Consider the following 9,055-nt stretch of genomic DNA (forward strand, 5'->3'; position numbering starts at 1 on the left):
ATTTCTATAAATTACCTACTAGTCATATTTATGTAGTTTCCGCACATTGATGTTACAGTTCGGAACCTTGATAAAATTGAGGCTGTATCTATGTACAGCCCAGGGGTGAAAAAGCTTTTTCTCAAAAATATTTAGTCAATGCGGCATGTCTTCATAGTAAAATATTTCTGTAGGCAAGAAGTGCTTGCCTGGTGGCTTAACACTTAGAATGTACTTGAACTATCTTGAATTATCTCTGAATGCTAAAAATGTGTGATTCCAAATTCCTATCCTCTCGGGCTCCCATGTGTTGGCTTCAAAGAGCTGCCGTTTCGCCGCAGCTACGGCTCTCTTCCAGTTGAAAACAGAAGCAGTGAACAAGCCCCAAATCCAGGTAGCAGGGAAAGGGGACAAGAGTAGGGGGAGGCAGTGTCCGGCTGGCTGTCCTCACGAGCTTCAGTAAAACATATTTGGAGCATCTCTAAATAATGTTAGGCTGCTGCGTAGACACAGTCATACACTCAGTCCTGATTGATGGCGAACGTGATAGAACGTATGACAACGCGAAAGGGACTTGGTGTCTTCAGGCCTTACTTTCCTCATTTGTAAAACTTGTCTACTTGATTTCTAAAGCCTTCTCTAGCGATAACATTTTACAATTTAATGAACACTTCAGTACATTTTCGCAGGGTAATTTTGCCAGCATTGTCTCCCGGAGTCTCAGCTTCAAGAACAGTAGAGGCCAACAAACAAGTCCATGGGTCTGGAACATTGATGGGGAGGGGACTGGGGCGTCTGCCCCACAGCCCTGCACCCTCCAGCGGGCGAACGTGGTTGTCCCTCCTCCTGGGGTGGGAAGGGGCCTCCGTCGGGCCTGGGGTCTCACTGTGGCTTGGAGCCCAGGTCCTGGTTCTGCCACCCCCAGGCCTTGGCCCTCAGGGTGAGGTGCATGTGGGATCTGAGAAGCTCCCTCCCTGCCCATGAAGGCGGGCTGCCTGGGTCATGGGTCCCGACCTCCGACCTCTCCCAGCCCCCCCAGCTGCCTTGCCTGCCTGGTGTATAACTTCAGGACAGCGTGCAGTGCATTTTGAACGGAGGGAGCGCAGGGCCATGGGTGTCCCTCACAGTCCAAGAGACCACAAGCTCTCCTCTCCTTCTGCTCCTTTCATTTAGGAAAACCCGGCCAAAGAAAGCAGCAACAACAAAGAAAGAAGAAAAATAAAGTATGACTAGAAATCAGAAACAAACAAACCACCCAGAATCCTCTGGTCACTGGATCCCACCTCTGCTCACAGCCAACGTCACTTGACCCGTCCTAGCCTTTGGGTGGTCTGAGTCAAAAGACCTGATCTTGATTTGGGGCTCCAACACTCAGTAAAGGACACTGACCCTCAACCTTGAGGGACAGGGTTTCCTCGTGTGGAACACGTAGGGTTTGACGGGAGGGTCTAACTCCATTCAGTAGACGTTTACTAATGGTTTCCTACATTTAAGACCTTTCCGTGAGTCATGAGGGCGGACTTGGGAGGAGGACAAAGATGAGGTCCCCCGGAGCCCTTCTTGTGGGGAAGCGCTCTGCGGGAGGAAGACAGGGTCAGGCATCCTAATAGAAAAAGGGATCGCAAAGCTTTAGGCCCACAGAGGAGGCACAGTGGGCTTTTGGGTTTTCAAGTGTTATGAAAGCTGATGTTCTCCTGTGGCTGAGGACAGTGGACGGTGTATTTGGTCTGCATTTCAGACCCTGTAACTAGTGCTTAGGGTTCAGTGCGGCAGCAACTCTGAACCGCAATCTACTGTGGCAATTAGGCAAGTCCGTCGCTCACTGCTAATCGCACTCCTCCGCAGGGTGTAAGACAGGAAAACGTGGGAAGATGGAGTTTTTCCAGCTCAGGGATTGACCTTTAAAAGAATCAGGGCAGAGAGAGGTAATGAAGCCAGTAGGGAAACGGGTGTAAATCTCCCTGACGTAAGATTGAACTAATTTAGTTTACATGGAAGGAAACCCAATGTAAATTAGAGAAAAGTATACTCTGAATTATAGGATTAAAAAAAAAAAAAAGAAATGCCATTATATTATTGTCAAGTACATGTGGTCAGTTGAACTAATTGCCAGAAAACTATTTCTAAGTTGAAGTGCTATTAGGTTCTTCTTTTCAATGAACCGCAAGTTCTGATCCATCAGGACTCTGCATATAATTTATGCGTTAACATGTTTGAAAACAAAATGACCAGTGAAGCTCTTTAAATTTTGTTCATGCTGCTCGTTTGTTTGATGACCCCTCCCCAACCTTTTATGTAAGCAAGTTCAGAGGTCAACCCGAGTCCGGTATAATTTTTTGGTTTTTGAAACTTTACGAGTTAGTGGGGTCTGAGCAAATGTTGTCCCACTCTGACTTCTGTTTACTAGAAACTGCCATTTTATTACAATCAGATCTGAGACTGTTATCTCTAAATGTTGTTGCTAAAAGAGATACCACAGAGGGAGGCCAGCTGGCTGCTTCAGGCTGTCGTATGCCATGGCGTAGCGAAGGGCGTGACTGACGAGCTTCTGGAAGCTCTCCTTGGGCACGAAAACATTGACAGACACTGGGAAGAGGGAAGGAAAACAAAGTAGTGCGGAGAGGCCCCTGCCAGCGCCTGCTCACGCCTGGCGATTGGTCAGGAGGAGGAGGTCGCGCCCAGACAAGGGCCAAGGACTAAGGAGAAGCTGAGATGCAAAGTTTGGAAGCGTCCGGGACGCCGTGTGGGTGTGGATGACGGTCAGCAGGAGCAAAGGGCAAGGGGGTGGCTTTGTCTCAGAGCATCGGACCCTGGCAGACACCGGGACGCAGCCCCCCCGCCCCCGGGCTGCGCGGTATGGGGTGGTAGGACCTGTCGTGACCTGAACTTGCACTCTGCCCGCGGGCCATGTGCTCCAACTATCCAGTGCTCCACGTCCTACGTCCAGGAACTGCATCCACTCACTCTTAGATGATAAGTGGTGGGGTGACGGACTCATGGCGTCCAAACGCACCAGACGGTGATTCACAAGCCACGTGTCTTAATGACGAGAGAGAGAGCTCGGGGCAGAGCAGACCGCGGTCGTCAACTTGACCCCGGCCCACGTCGTGGAGGTCGCGCCTCTTCAGGGATGAAACTCCACGACATGGCAGCTCAGGGCGGCTGACACGTAGCAAAGGAAGATAGGAATCCCGAGCAAATATTTTATGGAGGTGAGAGTAACGGCTGTACTGGCTTTTCACATTGTGAGCATTTTTCTGCCTGTCCTCCAAGGACTGATCATGAGGTGTTTGCAGAGATCAGTAATAAACTGGAGAAAAAAAGAGGAAGCGTAATTGATTTACCAAAACCCAAATATATTTAACTTAAAAGAAGGTACTTTCTTCTGTGATTATGCCCTCGTTGTTTTTAAGGTCAAAAATCTTGATTTTAGGGGCATCTGGGTTTCTCAATTAGTTCAGCATCTGACTACTGATTTCGGCTCAGGTCATGATCTCAGGGCTGTGAGGTCAAGCCCTGGGTTGGGCTCTGCGCTGGGCGTGGAGCCTGCTTAAGGTTCTCTCTCTCCCTCCCCCTCTGCCCCATCCCTCTCTAAAAAATAAACTAAACTGAAAATTTAAAAAATTGATTTTAGGGAATTACAATGCTATCTTTATATATATATGTTTATATATATATGTGTATATATATATGTTTATATATATATATATTTAATTTGGCAAAATGAAAATATTGGTAACCTTTTGACAGTTCCCTATTTTTCCTCTTTTGGGGGATGATTTATGGTCCATGAAATCCCAAAGTCTGAGAATGACTGGTTTGGAAAACTGAAATAAGATCTGTATACCTGTGGTATTTTAAACTTTTGATCAAGATGCACAGAGAGAAAGACATTATTACGTGCAACTGGCACATACGTAAATATGTATATATAAATATTTACAATAGAAATAGAAGTTTCACAAAACAATAATTAACTTTACCTCATGCAATACGCTCTGGTCTATTCTATCTTGATTAAAATGTCAGTTGATATTCAACAATTCAATTTTATGGCCCATGATTTGAAAAGCACTGCGGCAGACTCAGGGCCTGTTGTCCAGGACGGGCTGCGTCAACATTGGCGGGTGTTTCCTTTTTGGATCTTTTTTTCTAGATTCCACTCAGACCACATCTCTCCTGCTGCGTGTTTGTTGCTCACAAAAGGCTATAATGCAATTGATTAAATAAGAATGTTCTTCTTAGTTATATCCTCATCCTAGGATTCTCTTGCCACCGTGCTGAGATCGAGAAGTAGTCTCTCTTTCTCTCGGATTTAGAGGTCACGTTGGTCTTTTTCTCACGACACAAAAAGTCTCCTGGTCTTCTTAGCCCCACGTTACAAAATACGTCTCACCGTAGGTCATGCTGCAGACTATAGATTCACGCCTGTTTCAGCGGATGCTGGCCACCTCAGCGGCATGTAGCTGCTCGCATTCAAGCAGGGGCTTCCTGACTCCGGCCCTCAAATACAGACCAAAGAACGGAAGAGAGTCCCGAGGAGAGGAAAAAAGGCAACTCACGCTAGTTAAAGAAACGGGCGAGGAAGAGTAAACCATGATGTCCAGCCACAGTGAGTTCGGCTACATACGGCTGCCGGGTCTGTCTTGTCACCGTATGTTTGCGTCGGCTCCTCGGCGGGGCGGGTGCTTCCGAGTGTGGCTGTGACCCCAGACTGGCTGGGATCCCATCCCACCCAAGCTCTGCTTTTACCATCAGAGGGAGGTACGGTTGATGTCCCGCTTTAGGCGGAGGGGACTGAGCCCCAGAGAGGTTAGGTGACCTTGGACAAATTTCTCAGCCCTCTGAGATTCAGCTCGTAAATGAGAAACACTGAGAATATCTACTCCACAGGTTGCTATGATGATTAGATGAGTTCACATATGGAATGTGCTCGGCCTGGCCTGTGGTCAGCGCTTGGTACGCTTGTCATCGTTGCGGTAATCGTGCAGCTGGCGATTTACACGCTGGGTTCGGGGGTCGGTCATCTGGATTCAAGTCCCAGCCTCTCACCTACTAGTTGTAGAATATTGAGAAAAGTTCCCAATCTTTTGAGGCCTCAATTTCTTCATTAAAAAATTGTCATGATATTAATAATAACAATTACTTAAATAAAATTGTATACTAGTATTCAGCGTTTCACGGATTTAATGACAGCCCATCCCTATTACACAGAACATACATAAATACAAGCCAGCTAGCCAGAATTACTAATGTGTCCCATTGTGCATTTATTCATTTAATATATCTCTTGAATATATTAATTCGGGTTCTGACTTAATCGTCAGAGGTCTCAGATAAAACAATTTAATAGCTCTTTATCTTTCTACTATGAGGGAACAACATTCTCTCCCCAAAGACTCAAACAAACATGAAACTTTAAATAAAGTTGAATTCACTCACAAACTGTCCTTTGGATTTCCATCATGTGCTAAGTACTGTGTTCTATAAGGCAAATTTCTGCCTGGCAAAGGTTGAAGAAGAGCCAAAGTTAAAAGTTAATGAGAACTTTGATTCTGATTAATGTCTGATAGCACCCATTCTACCCAAGCATATATATTTTTAAGATTTTATTTATTTGAGAGAGAGAGGGAAGAAGCATGAGTGGGGTAGAGGGGCAGCGAGAGAGGGAACGAATTATCCTGGGCAGGCACACCAGGGATGGGAATCCTGGCAGCCAGCTTATAATTCTGCCTGCCACACTTTGTAGTCTCAAGGCTTAGAAGAGCATCTGACACTCAGTAGGTTGTTTTTGTGGGTTTTTTTGAGAGATAGAGAGCATGTCTGTGCAAGTAGAGGGAGGGACACGGGAGAGGGAGAGAGAGAATCTTAAGCAGGCTCCACGCCCAGCACGGAGCCTAGCACGGGTCTGGATCTCACAACCCTGAGATTAAAACATGAGCCCAAGCCAGAAGTCAGACTCGCAACTGACGGAGCCTCCCAGGAGCCCCACTTAGTAGGTATTTAACACGTACTTTTGAGTGAATGAATAAACAAACGCCATCTAAACAAGTAAGTCAGTGAGAAGGGAAAGTAAACTATTGGCTATATGTTTAGTGTCCTGTGTTGAATTCAAGGCAATCATGTCATTTGATTTTCCGTTTAATTCACTTTCCTCACTGACTGGCTTGGGACCATTACACAATGTAAGGGGAATTCAAATGGCATTTACTGGACGGTATTATATTAGCAAAGTTTCTGTAGCATAATCTTTTTTTTTTTTTTATTGTGTTATGTTAGTCACCATACGGTACATCATTCGTTGTTCCAAGATCAGTTGTTTTCTGTAGTATACTCTTGATGAATTATTCTGCCCAGCAATCCTATGTAGATGACCTTATCAAACCTAATGATGCTGGAATGGCCTGGACCCTGAAGCCATGGGTGTCATCAGCAAATAACTGAGATTAGAACTTGAACTTCGTTGTATGTTATCCAACGTTTAATACTGCGCTGCTTCCCCAAAATCAGAGAAGAAAAAAGTATTTTCATTCCTAAGAGAAATGATTTAAAATCACTCTCCGAAAAATGTTGCCCTGGGTGTCTCCAAGATAATGTGTTGTGAAATGACCATCTTACAGAAATGCAGGCAGTCCAGTTACAAGAACGTAGAGAGCAAGGACAAGCAGGCAGAGGACAGGATATCAGGCTGCTTGGGCTGCTGGAACAAAACACCAGACTGGGTGGCTTAAGCAACCGATGATTATTTTCTCACCGTTCTGGAAGCTAGAAGCCCGTGATCAAGGTGCCAGCAAACTCTGTTTCCGGTGAGAGCTTCCTTCTTGATTTACAGACTGCCACCTTCTTGCTCTGTCTTCACGTGGCCCTTCCTCAGAGGGTGCACTTGGGGACAGAGGGCCAGGAATGGCTGCTCTTCATCTTCTTGGGAGGGCACCAATCCAAGGAGTGAGAGCCCCGCCACTATGACCTTATTTAATCCAATTACCTCCCTAGCGGCCCCACCGCCAAATACCATCAGTCTCATGACCCGTGGTTAAGGCCTCAACGTACGGATGTTCGGGGGTGAGGTTGCGGGCAGAGCGACAGGGTTCGGCCCGTCACAGGCAGCCTGGGAACGTGCAAGGAACAAAGGAGTCAGCTCAGCGGAGGGAGGACATGTCAGGTTTCGGCTCTGGCTTGCCGGCCTTCGAATCCGGACTCCACCTCCTGGCCCGTCTCAGGGGCAAAGCCAGTTTTTGTGGAGTCTGACACTTTTGGAAGCCCTCTCTAAGACAAAATACAGAATGAGGTATCGAGTCCTGCAGGGGGCCTGTGCGATTAAGGGGCTCTGAAGCTTAAACCTCATTGATTCCGTAGCAAACTCACTTCTGCTTTCCAGGCCGCTAAGCAAATGATCAACCCTTTCTCTGAGCCCCGCTTTCCTCACATGTAAGTGTAGATAATTGTGATTATATGTAAATCGTAAGGGTGTCCAGAGGACTGAAGTACATTGCGGCTCATAAGCGCTCCTTGTTGGCTATTACTCCCGCCCCTTGACTGTCATTGTCCACGTCGCCATCCGCGCTCGGGCCCCTCGTTTCACAGATGAGGAAACAGACAGAACTTGGTACGGGACTTGCCTGCATCACACGGCCCGTTAGCTGGGGCGCGGGGCTAGAGAGATTTCTCCGGACTCCCGGCCTCCGCCGTTCCCACGGCTCCGGAGAGACGGCCTTCTGCGCGGCTCCTTCCCAGGCGTCCATATCCCTCTGGAGGATGTTGGCACAATCCTAAGCCTCGTCCCCGGTATCTCCCCTATGGCTGTTCCAGAACAAAGGAAGTCTAAATGGCAGATATGAAGATATGACTTTGGTTGAACTGAAGCTTTATTTTCAGTTTTCTATACATCTAATGGGGTAAAAGTTCAGGAAGTAGAAAGCTATATTTATTAAATCCAGATTTTTAAAATGTTTATGGGAGGCTAAGTTTCCATTGTTGTGTGGGTTGAAATAATGACGGAGAAACAAAGATGTTTCTATGTAATCTCATCTGCGAGTGACTCCCAAGCTCCCATATGTGCATATTTTGTTCGGGACATGAGATTTTCCTGGGAAAGGTCTGAGAAGTCAGTCCCGAGGGCTGTGACCTGCTCCTGGGAAACATGTGCTGGATGACAGGACTTGGCTCTTGTCATTCCTTGTAATGGCCCCACATGTGGGAGACTCTTTCCATGTTATCCTGAGTCTGATAGAATTCTGGGCCTCAGAGCCGCTTTTACCTTTATTTTATTTTACTTGTTTTTACACTTAAAATACAGGTAATGTTGATTCCAAGGTACCTGATGTCTCCCCCTGCACACACATCTGGCTGTCCCCTCAGGGCTGGGCAGTCGAAGAATGACGGTTATTAAGTCCAAAGATGCTGGTCCCTGAAATCAGTGCTTTTGAAGGACAGGCCACATTTGACTCCTGGCTCTGAATCTTTGTCCTCTGTGCCTGACTGGGAAAAAAAAAAATACGATAACAAAATCCTACAGTAAATATTTTTGTCATGTCTCTCATTTCAAATTGGCATAATTATAGAATTTTTGTGAAACCGTTAAAGAGACTAGGCAGGAATTTAACAGAATCAGCAAGTGTGCAGGACGTGGACGGCATGGATTTTCGGGCTCTGGTCCCGGCTACAGTAAGCACGAGTGTTATGTAACCTGTAGTTCTTAAGTAGGTGCAAATAGCAAATACGGTTTCGAAGGTTCCTAGAGGAAAAATGTCACTGATTTATAAGGAGGTTATGGCTATCTTATGGAGTTTAGTATTATCGTTGTGAATATATGTATTAGAAACAATGTCGCTAATGTCATGTGAGGAACAAACCCACGCTGACTTGTGCTTGTAGGATCTTCCTGAAAACGTCCGGTCCATCCGCCGGACCCGCTATTTGTGGAGGAGCCGCGAGCACGTAGGAAAGAACAACAACTGCAGTGATCGCCGAGCACACGTGCCAAGGACCCTGCCTGCCCCCTCTCCACCCTTTAAGGCAGGGGATGGGCGGTCGGTGCCTCCCCGTCCACCCCTGCCCGCAGGCCGCGTGCTCGCTG

Source organism: Mustela nigripes, chromosome 3, assembly GCF_022355385.1.
Source record: "Mustela nigripes isolate SB6536 chromosome 3, MUSNIG.SB6536, whole genome shotgun sequence".
Lineage (NCBI taxonomy): Eukaryota > Metazoa > Chordata > Mammalia > Carnivora > Mustelidae > Mustela > Mustela nigripes.